Source organism: Schistocerca gregaria, chromosome 1 (assembly GCF_023897955.1).
Source record: "Schistocerca gregaria isolate iqSchGreg1 chromosome 1, iqSchGreg1.2, whole genome shotgun sequence".
NCBI classification, from domain to species: domain Eukaryota; kingdom Metazoa; phylum Arthropoda; class Insecta; order Orthoptera; family Acrididae; genus Schistocerca; species Schistocerca gregaria.
In genome coordinates this window covers 63,461,447-63,473,241 of record NC_064920.1, presented here as the reverse complement: position 1 = coordinate 63,473,241, position 11,795 = coordinate 63,461,447, and the positions used below count along the sequence as shown (strand labels likewise).

Here is an 11,795-nt window from a genome sequence, read left to right as displayed (position 1 = left end):
AGTAATGAAAACAGCACAAAAAGAGAGATGTTCCTGAGTAGCCAAGTGGAATAGAGCTTCATTGCAGCACAGATTGTGTGAGTGGTTAGCACACTGGACTCGCATTCGGGAGGACGACGGTTCAATCCTGTCTCCGGCCATCCTGATTTAGGTTTTCCGTGATTTCCCTAAATCGTTTCAGGCAAATGCCGGGATGGTTCCTTTGAAAGGGCACGGCCGATTTCCTTCCCAATCCTTCCCTAACCCGAGCTTGCACTCCGTCTCTAATGACCTCGTTGTCGACGGGACGTTAAACTCTAACCACCACCACAGATTGTGTGTAACAAAATGCAGCTAATAAAAAAGAACTCTAGTGAAGGTAAGATAGAGAATGCCCTGATCCACTGAAAGATATTTGCTACTATGAGAACTATTCCTTGAATCTCCATTTCAGCACTCTCTCTGTAACAACTGAGAAGCACTGCTGAAGGCACCTAATGTGTATTTTGCACTGGTGATGCCAATATTGAAGGCTACATTCTTATTAACATAGTCATGGCAATCCGAAGTTATAGTTGATGTAGAGTTTGTGATTTGGGGTATCCCTGAGAAAAAATTCATGATAATTTGAAATTGGGGGTGAAGTTCCCTGCAAGTCATTAAGTGCTCTCATTGTCAAATACATAATGAATATAATGTTTGCATATGCCTCCAGTGAATGAAGCTGCATAAACAGTCACAGACACAGTTCCTAACTGTCCCACTTGAAACAGTGAGATAATCCTGTTACATTATGTGAAATGTTGACAGTAAAAATTTAGTTTGTCCCTGTCAGTCTTCAGTTAGCAGCCTCCAACTGGAGTAAATTTCTGGCTTTCTGTAAATGGGTTAGTAATGTTCACTGCTGTACATAACTGAGTAGATCAGATGCTCAGTTGTTCAATGATCAGTAGGCACTCTAAAAGATTGAAATAATTCTTTTATGTATCTTTTCATATTGTAACATTCTTACTTAATCACCTGTTTGTGTTACCTTTGCAGATAAAGTAGTTCTTATATTAACATGCAATTTCTTTTCTTGTCAATCAGGCCCTGTTGAGGAGCAAGTCCCACCTCCTATTGCTCAGGTGAGTGAGAGTAGAGGATAGCACCTGTGAGACTGGCCGAGCACAGGTGAGTCCCACCAGTAGCAAAACAAGTAAGGTTTTGTGGCATTTAATGAACCCCGCAGTGTTTCCTGGCCTTTTTCCCGGGTGCTCATAAATTTCAACAGCTCAGGGTTTTCATCCCTTTTGCGCACAGCCCTTCACAATCTCATTTTAATTAGTCAACTCCTTCCTATGTATCCTATTCATTTCCACTTTCTTTCTCATGGTTTTTTGCACCACACTCCTTCCTGGCCCCACAACTTTTGCAACTTGGTCTACACTGGCGACCGAAATTTTATCTTAAGTCCATTATAAGAAACTCTTACTCCATTACCTCATCTGTGGGACGACAGATATGGGACACATGCTTTGTGAGAAAGGCATTGTTTTTTGTGGAATACATTGAGCATAAATTTGTTGATAAAGTCTTCTGCCACCTATTCTGCAGCTGCTTGCACCTTTGATCATCTTGGCAATGTTCCAGTGTCTATTACCCGTACCAATCTCTTAATATGGTGCAGAGAGTGATTTTTCATAGGGATCTCATCCTGCAAACTGATGAGGAACTTTAGGTTAATTTGGATTTTTGTGGCATTCTTTTTGTTTGATGTGTTAGGAAGGGCCAGAAAGACAACCATCCGATACTGGTGCCTTCATTCTAGCTTTTGAAGGGGATACCCTCCCAGAGGGGTTAAGGTTTCGTGCTACAGATGTGACGTTAGCCATTCATCCCTCCCCCTATGTGCTTCTTTCCATGGTTGCATTTTGAGAATGTCATTCCACTGTACAGCAGACCCCATAGTGACTGTGAACACAGAGTTCATGATGAAAGCCCCTCTGTCATAAAACCTGTGTGTGATAAATGAGCTGAAAGACACACCACCCACTCTCCAGATTTGCCCAGTGTACAAGAGAGAAGATCAAAGTATACATGTGTCTGTATCACCTGTATTTTGCTCAGGATGGCCGTAAGTATGAGACACTTCATCCACTGTTAGTATCTTCAACTTTCTTCTCTGTTCTTGTCTGTTACTTCATTTGCTCCTTTAACGTCTTTCTTGCGCAGCCCCGGTCTCTCCCTTCCCTCGCCGGTCTCTCCCTTCCCTCACCGGTCCCAGAGCAAACAAACAAAGAACAACATGTATCAATTAAACTATCAGAGGAAAACAAAATCTTAAGACTGCCACCAGAACAAGTACAAATAGAACACGAAGAGACACACATGTTAGATATAGAAGAAAAATTTCAGCTGACATATATAGAATACAAAGACACAAATACAGACATTAGACAATTCTTGCATAGACTGCCAAATAACCCACAAGTCGAAACAACAATAAAAACTATCAACACAATCATATACAAAAAAATAAATGAAAACACAACTATGGAAGAGTTAAAACTACTGGTTTATATAGGAGCACTCACTACACTAAATATACACACTAGGCAGAGATCAGAACGAACCAAAACACAGAAGAAATGCACAACCCAGCATGGCCACACAGGCTACAGATCAGAATAGAAAAACTGATCAAAGACATTGGACAGCTAACACAATTTATAAGACATCAAATGTCAGAAAAAAACGAAAAAGATTAGGTAAAATCTCACAACAACAAGCGATAGAGCAATTAGATGAAAAGAAGCAGAAATTACAAGCATTGGCCAAACGACTTAGAAGATACGAAAATGTGGAAATAGAAGGAAACAAAACCAAACATTGAACACAAACCAAAAGAAATTTTACCAGACAATAGATAACACACACATTGAAATAGACAATCCACCAAACATAACAGACATGGAACACTTCTGGACCAACATGTGGTCAAACCTGGTACAGTGTAACAGGCATGCATGGTGGATTCAAGCAGAAACAGGCATATACAAGATTATACCACAAATGCCTGAAGTGATAATTTTGCAACATGAAGTCACCCAAGCAATTAATTCTACTCACAATTGGACAAGATAAAATAGCAAATTTCTGGCTAAATAATTTAACCTCAACACATTCACATCGAACTAAATTATTTAACAGTTACATTGCAGATCAATACAGATTCCCTGATACACTTACACATGGAATAAATTATATGAAACCTAAAGATCAAGCAGACACAGCAAACCCAGCTAAATATCACCCCATAATATGCCTACCAACAATATAGAAAATATTAACTTCAGTCATTACACAGAAATTAATGACACGTACAACACAGAACAAAATTATAAATGAATAACAAAAAGGCTGTTGTAGTGGAGCACGAGGATGTAAAGAGCAAATGATAATAGATGCAGAGGTAACATATCAAGCTAAAACTAAACAAAGGTCGCTACACTATGCACACATTGAATACCGAAAAGCTTTTGATAGTGTACCCCCACTCATGGTTACTACAAATATTGGAAATATACAAAGTAGATCCTAAATTGATACAGTTGCTAAACATAGTAATGAAAAATTGGAAAACCACACGTAATATCCTAACATATTCAAATAACATCACATCACAGCCAATACAGATTCAGCGTGGAATATACAAAGGAGACTCATTAAGTCCTTTCTGGTTCTGCCTTGCTATGAACCCACTATCCAACATGCTAAATAATACAAATTATGGATACAATATTACTGAGACATACTCACACAAAATCACACATTTGCTATACATGGATGATCTAAAACTATTGGCAGCAACAAATCAACAACTCAACCAATAACTAAAGATAAGGTAAGCATTCAGCAATGATATAAATATGGCTTTTGGAACAGTCAAATATAAGAAAAATAGCATAGTCAAGGGAAAACACTAAACAAGAAGATTACATATTGGATAACCACAGTGACTGCATAAAGCGATGGAAAAAACAGATGCCTATAAATATCTAGGATACAGACAAAAATATAGACAAAGACTAACAAAAATACTGAAAACAGAATTGACAGCACGAAACAAAACAAAAGCTATAAATAATTGTGCTATACCAATATTGACCTACTCAGTTGGAGTAGTGATATGAAGTAATACAGACCTGGAAGCACTCATTACACTTACACAATCACAATGCCACAGATATAGAATACGTCACATACATTCAGCAACAGAAAGATTCACATTAAGCAGAAAGGAAGGAGGAAGGGGATTTATTGACATAAAAAACCTACATTATGGACAGGTAGACAATTTAAGAAAATTCTTTCTAGAAAGAGCATAAACTAGCAAAATACACAAAGCAGTCACTCATATAAATGCATCGGCTACACCACTGCAATTTCATAACCACTTCTACAACCCTTTAGATCAGATAACATCAACAGATACAAAGAAATAAATTGGAAAAAGAAAACACTACATGGCAATCACCTGTATCATCTAACACAGCCACACATCGATCAAGACTCATCCAACGCATGGCTAAGAAAAGGCAATATATACAGTGAGATGGAAGGATTCATGATTGCAATACAGGATCAAACAATAAACACCAGATATTACACCAAGCATATTATTAAAGATCCCAATATCACAACAGATAAATTCTGACTTTGCAAACAACAAATAGAAACAGTAGAACACATAACAAGTGGATGTGCAATACTAGAAAATACAGAATACCCCAGGAGACATGACAATGTAGCAAAAATAATACAATACATCAACAGCTTGCCCTACAACATAAACTTATACAACAACATGTTCCCACATACAAGTATGCACCGCAAAATGTACTGGAGAATGATGAATACAAATTATACTGGAACAGAACCATCATAACAGATAAAACAACACCACATGACAAACCTGACACCATACTCATCAATAAAAAGAAGAAATTAACACAACTAATCGAAATATCCATACCCAATACAACAAATATACAAAAGAAAACGGGAGAAAAAAATTGAAAAATACATCCAACCTGCTGAGGAAGTCAAGGATATGTATCATCAGGATAAAGTTGACATTATACCAATTATTCTATCAACTGCGGGACTCATACCACACAATATCCACCAGTACAACAATGCAATACAGCTACATCCAAACTTATATATACAACTACAGATATCCGTAATTATTGATACATGTTCAATTACCCGAAAGTTCCTAAATGCAATATAACATGTACCGTACAGTTAAAAGAAAATCACGCTTGATCAAGGTTCGCGTCAGTTTCTACTTTAGACCAGACATAATGTCTGAGATAAGAAAGAAATAATAATAATAATAATAATAATAATAATAATAATAATAATAATAATAATGGAAACATAAATCCCAAGACAAAGTGTTCCTCCCTCGCATCTGTCATCTTATTTAGGTATATCACCTCATCCTTGTCGGTGACGACTATTAACAGCGAGGTGGTTTTTTCATCTGGATTTTGGCCACACAATCATCCAGAGGAATTGCCATGGATACTATAATCACTTACCCGAAATGCAACCTTCTGTCAGAACTGTACTGGCCCCAGGCAGCATCTGGTAGGATCTTCCCTTTAATTCACTCCAATGTCATTAGTGACCTGATCCCCCTATGTATCAACCTGGAAGCAACCTCTGGGAATCACCATTTGCAGTGTCCACTTTTCTCCAGGTAAGATAACTCCTTATGTTGCACTGTACCTTAATCCAGCATTTTCTACCCCCGTTTCTCCTCCTTTGGGACCTGAATGCCTGCAACTCACTATGGGAGAGTATATCTTCAATGGGTAGTTGTCTCTTAAATATCTAGCTTATTACAGACCTGAATTTGTGTCTCCTCAATTATTGTTCCTCTACCCAGTTCAGTGCTAATCATGACACCTTTACTGGTATTGATCTCATGATCTCCTCCCCTGCCTTTGTGGTTTCCCTACATTTGTCATCACATGATGGCTCTTTGTGATAGTGACCACTTTCCAGTGATTCTATTGTTTACCTGCTGCTGCCAGGCAAACAGGTCCCCAAGTTATGCATTATGCAGGGCCAATTTTCCTTTATATATATCTGCTACGCATTTGTACACCTCCGTGTTTAATTCCATTGATATGGTGAGTCAAGGTATATATGCCACTCTTCTTCACGCTGCTGGCACTGCTGTGCCCCCCATCCACAGGTCCTCCATTGTCAACTGATACTGTGGTGGGCCAAGGGCATCACAGTCGCTGTCCATAACCACTGATGGGCATTGCAGCAATTTAAGTGATACCTTTCAGAGACCAACCTCTTCGCATTTAACTGTGTCCATGATAAGGCTCATTATCTTATTAAGAAGCATAAAAAGGAATGCTGGGAGCACTGTGTGTTCTCTCTGGGGACATATTCATCTTCATCTTCATCGCAGATTTGGTCCACGCTCCGCAGCGTTCTGGGCTGCCAGTGACTATCAGCTGTCCGGGGCCTTAACCTTGAATGTGATCTGTGCACTGATCCATTGGTCCTCACAGAACACCTTGCTACACACTTTGTGATGGCATTGACATCATCTTTCTTTCCTACTAACTTTCTCCAGCAGAAGTGCGGTGTTGACTAGACACCTGTTTGTTTCATCCCACACCACATGGAGCCCTATAATGAACCCCTCACTGAATGGAAATTGTTGCAGGTTCTTACCTCTTCACGGGACATGGCACCTGGCCAAGATTACATCCACAACCAGATTGTCTTGGATCTCAAACTGCATTTGGTTCACATCTGATTTATGGTCACAATGACCAGACAGTATAGTTATTCCTTTCCTTAAGGCCAGGAAGAACCCAACAGCTCCCGACAGCTACCACCAAATTAAGCTGACGAACGTATTGTGTAAACTGCTTGAGGGGATGGTTAGCTTCAGATTACGTTGGGTACGCAAATCTCTTTGCCTTTTGTCCCCATATCAAGCGAGACAATCTTCAACTGACCATTTACTTGGATTGGAAACAGCCACCGACAGGTTTTTACTCACTGCCCACATCTTATTGTGGTCTTCTTTTTACCTAAGGCACATGACATGGGTTGATGCCATCACATTTTAGTTACCCTCCATGACTGAGGCTTCAGTGGTCCCCTTCAGAATTTTATCCACGAAATTTTCTCTCAGCGGCTCTTTCAGGTTCAAGCTGGCACTTCACTCAGCACCCTGGCATTCTAGAGAATGGTATCCCACAGGGGTCTGTGGTAAGTGTCCCACTCTTCCTCTTTGCAATCAACCTCTGTTGAGCCTCTGGTTACTCTGGCATTGTACTTTGATGATTTTTGCATGTGATGTAGCTCCAATTAAATAGCATCTGGTGAGCGCCGGCTCCAAGATGCCATCCCATGGAGCTCTGCATGAGCCACCTCCTATGCCTTCCAGTACTCTCTCTCCAAAATGTGGGTTATGCATTTTTACCATCGACTCACAGTATACGCCAATTCAGATCTTTATTTAGGTGTCCAGTTCCTCGATGTTGTACCACAGTCCTGTTTCTTGGGCCTTATCTTTGGTAACAAGCTGACATGGCTGCCCTACATTTGCCACCTATGGACTGTATGTGGGAGCTGAATGCTCTCTGCCTGTTGGCCCATGTCTCTTGGCGTGCAAACTGTATCACTCTTTTCCATCTTTACTGTGATCTGGCCTTGTCCAAACTAGATTGTGGTGGTCAGGTTTATGGCTCAGCAGCCTTTCACACTAGTCTTATCGATAGTCCCTCACAGAAGTGGGGCATCCCCCGCCACAGATACAACAGAGCAAACTACCACTTTCTTATGCAGTCATCATTTGCCTGTTCCCTGACCATCCGATGTACCCTGTGCTGTTCACCAATAAGGGATGTCTTGCTCCTGAGACCCGCTCTTGTGTGGGACTGACAGTTGGCATGCGTCACACTTCCCTGTGTTAGGATCCCCATCTCCACTCACTGTAATGCACCTCGTGTCTTTCCTTCCATAACCCCCCCCCCCCCTCTCGATTGTAACTAGACCATGGTTTAGGACTGATCTATTCCATGGTCCGAAGATCTGTGTGTTGCCCCTTTCGTTCTCCACCAATTTGTGCATGCCATCCTTGAAGAGTATGTTGTACACTGATCATTATAAGACAGGCAGTAAGGTGGAATACACTTTCATGTCTCATACTGTCTTAGCAAAAAATTTAGTGCTGGGATCATTTAGTGTGTTCACAGCATAGATTCTAGCAATTCAGAGCCCTCCACTTTTGTTTCTCAGGCCTCCCTCCAAGTGTTCCAATACTCCAATACTTCAGACTCAATGAGCAGCATGCATGCTATCGACCAATGCTAATCTCATCATCCTAGGTTTCTGCTATCCATGCCCTTCTCTCTGCCCTTGAGTGTGCTGCCTGTTCAGTTGTCTTTCTCTGGGTCCCAAGTCATGTGGGCATCCCTGGGAATGAACTGGCTAACCATTTGACTAGAGAAGCAGGTACTTACTGCCATTTCCTTCCATGATTCCAGGTGTCGATATGCGGATCTATGTCATATCCCTCTTTGCCCAAAAATGGAATGACAGCTCGTGTGCTACTGCTCATAGTAATAAACTCCCCACAATCAAGTAGTCTACTCCTCTCAGAGGGAGTCCAATGTTTTAGGCCATCAATGCACTGGTCCCACCAGGCTCACCCATTGTTTCCTCCTAAGTAATCTATGTAATGCCCCCCCCTCCCCCCCCCCTCCCCCCCCCCCCCCTCACTCAATGTGGTTGTTGAGCCAGACTGATGGTATCCTGTAAATGTTTCTTTTTTTCAGTATAAAATTATTTGGATTTTCTGAATAAAACAAATCAAGTTTCACACTTCTCATGGAATTCTAAGTGTGTTTTTTTTATTGCTGCAAAGTAGATGCACCGCATACATGGTTGTAGCAACTTGGTGTGTAACCTCTGATGGCAGTGCTCGCTGACTGCAAGCAGGGTATCTTTGCGGAATTAGCCATACAACATCTGAAAACAAGACATTGGCTATCTGTGTGACAAGTGACTGTTCATATCTGTAAACATAAATGCTTTGCCATATGTGTTGACTTGTGGAGTTTGCTTTGTGTTGTTTAGCTGTTCAATTTTGCGTATTTGATGAATTTTGTTCATACCTGTTTTACATATTTGGTTTGTGGATATCAATATGCCCTGCTTCAACAATTGAGTGTTTAAGAAAAGGCACAATGAAAGGAAGAAGAAATCTTTTTGTTTTGTTTTGTTTTGTTTCAAAGGTAGATGCTGCTCCGACTGCTTCACCGACTAGTCCAAATGAATGTGATAAAACTTTTTCCAGCAAGAACCTTTGTGACAGGAAAGAAAAATTTGAAAATTATGAAAGTGACAGTAATGATGTGAATGAAATAACTAACCTTTCCTTGCTCTCTAATATTTTGAAACATAACACATTATGCCAAGTTTGCAAAGAAAGAGGACTGGAATTGAAAATAACTTCAAACATTGGTTTGGCATGTTATTGAAGTGTCAATGTGCTGCAGAAGTTTAATTTTCTAACATTATTCCTCATAGTGGTAATAGTGGAATGAAAGTGTATGATACAATTGTTAGGCTAATGTATGGTTTGCGTTGCATTGGCAAGGGCAGTGCTGCAGGGAAATGTTATGTGGAATTATGAACTTGCCAAAACCACCAACAAAGTTTGAATTTTACAATGAATTGGTGTGATCTTCTGCTGAAGATATTGCTCAAGCAACACAGAAGAAAGCAGTTTAAGAATCTGTAACAGATAATGGGAATTTTAGAGATTTAACCATTGCTTTACATAGATCAAGGCAATGTAGAGGTCATAAATCTCTAAACGGAGTTGTGACAGCTACAAGTGGAGACAGTTGCCAAGTAATTGATGTTGTTGTTCTCATAAAACATTGTAGATGTAAGGGCAATACCAAGGACGACCATATTGGAAGTTGTGAAGCAAATTTTCATGGCGTGAGTGGAGCGATTGAAGTAAAGCAAGTGAAAGCAATATTTTTCAGATCACAGGAATGGTATGATGTACAATACACTATCTAGGAGATGGCGATTCTAAGGGATATAAAGCTGTAGAGGAACTCAAACCTTATGATAATGAAATTCACATTAAAAAACAGGAGTGCATTGGACATGTGCAGAAACACATGGGGGCTCACTTGTGCAAACTAAAGCAGGCATTAGGATCGCAGAAGTTTGGTGATGGTAAGACGCTAGGAGGAAGAGGAAGATTGACAGACGAAGCAATTGATAGATTACAGAGGTATTATGGGTGTGCAATTATGCAAAATACAAGAAGCATTGTACATATGAGGAGAGCGATATGGGCATTATTTTTTCATACTGCATCAACAAATGAACTTCGACAACATGCACTGTGCCCCACAGGTGATGACTCATGGTGTAAGTACCTATCAGGAAAGGAATATGCCCATAAAAAGTGTTTCCCAAATGCTGTAATTGATTTAATTAAGCCCATATTTAGAGATTTATCACAGCCAAATTTATTGGAAAAGTGTTTACATGGGAAAACTCAAAAACCAAATGAAGGTGTAAATAATTTAATTTGGATTAGGATTCCCAAAAGTGTGTTAGTACAGATAAAATCATTGCATTTTGGAGTGTATGATGCAGTGGAAACATACAATGAAGGAAACATTGTCAAATATGATGTGCTTAAATGTTCAGGTTTACAACCAGGACACACCACAATTTCCACACAGTGCCTAATTGATGGAGAAAGACTAAGAGGTGCAGGAAGAAGAGACAAAAGTCTACAACATGCAGCAAAAGGGAAGAAAATATCAGTGAAAAGGAAACTAACAGTGCAAAAAGAAGAGGATGCTGATAATCCATCATATGGGGCAGGAATGTACTAAAAAACTTCGGAAGCCATTTCCCGTAACTTTAAAATTTTTATCTTTGAGGAACATTTTCTCAAAAACTGCTAACAGTATATCAATGAAATTTATACAGAATATTGGTTACTTCTTTGCCTTCAATTTATAACAAATTGTAAAAAAAAATAATGTATATAACAAGAGTTAAAGAAGAAAAAGTGCAAAATTTTAGACACAAATAAGCATCTGTTTATAAAAGAAAAACCAATAAATATTACTGAACTTTCCTTTGTGAAAGTGGTTTTTATTTCCAGATATAATTTTCTACTTCAGTAATCTTAGAGCAGGGCTTGGGACCTCTTTTACAGTCTTTTCGGTGTGGGACCCCATGAACACTCCCCCATGGAAAGACCACTCCACTTTTTCTGATTTTTCCTTTCTTTTTCCAGTTTTTAGATTTGGTCTAACCTTTTATGCCATTTGCTGCGTCTCTTTAATCTTCATTATTTTATTATTTGACACCTCTGACTGGGTCCATATACTTTCAGTGGACTCTCTTTCATCTGTGTCTAACATTGGAATTGTGGGACTGATGACCTCGCTGTTTGGTCCTATAACCCCTCTCAATGAATCAATTGGTCAAGTCAGTTCCGTCATGTAATGAAATCTTGTCACCTGCATTGGCATGTTCTGTTATTTTGAAACCTCAAATAGCATGTTTCTGAAGTTTTCCATGTTATCAGCACATCTGTCTGTCTATGTCTTAAACAATTCAGTCTGTGGCTGTGCATCTTCATATTTATCCACTATCTTTGGGAGCTGTTCCAGCCTGACAGTAGTACCCAAAGTGTTCAAAATCCCCTTTATGCCAAATTCATTTGCAAACTTTGGCAA

At 39.6% G+C, this 11,795-nt stretch overlaps 1 long non-coding RNA gene across 1 annotated transcript in view; it reads left to right on the top strand.

The window, feature by feature from the left end:
• The first annotated feature begins 1,065 nt into the window (after window positions 1-1,065).
• LOC126284907 (uncharacterized) overlaps window positions 1,066-11,795 on the top strand; it is a 47,861-nt gene continuing 37,131 nt past the window's right edge. The window contains exon 1 of the long non-coding RNA XR_007551569.1: window positions 1,066-1,106. This is a non-coding gene — a long non-coding RNA (uncharacterized LOC126284907). The remainder of the gene's footprint in view (window positions 1,107-11,795) is intronic.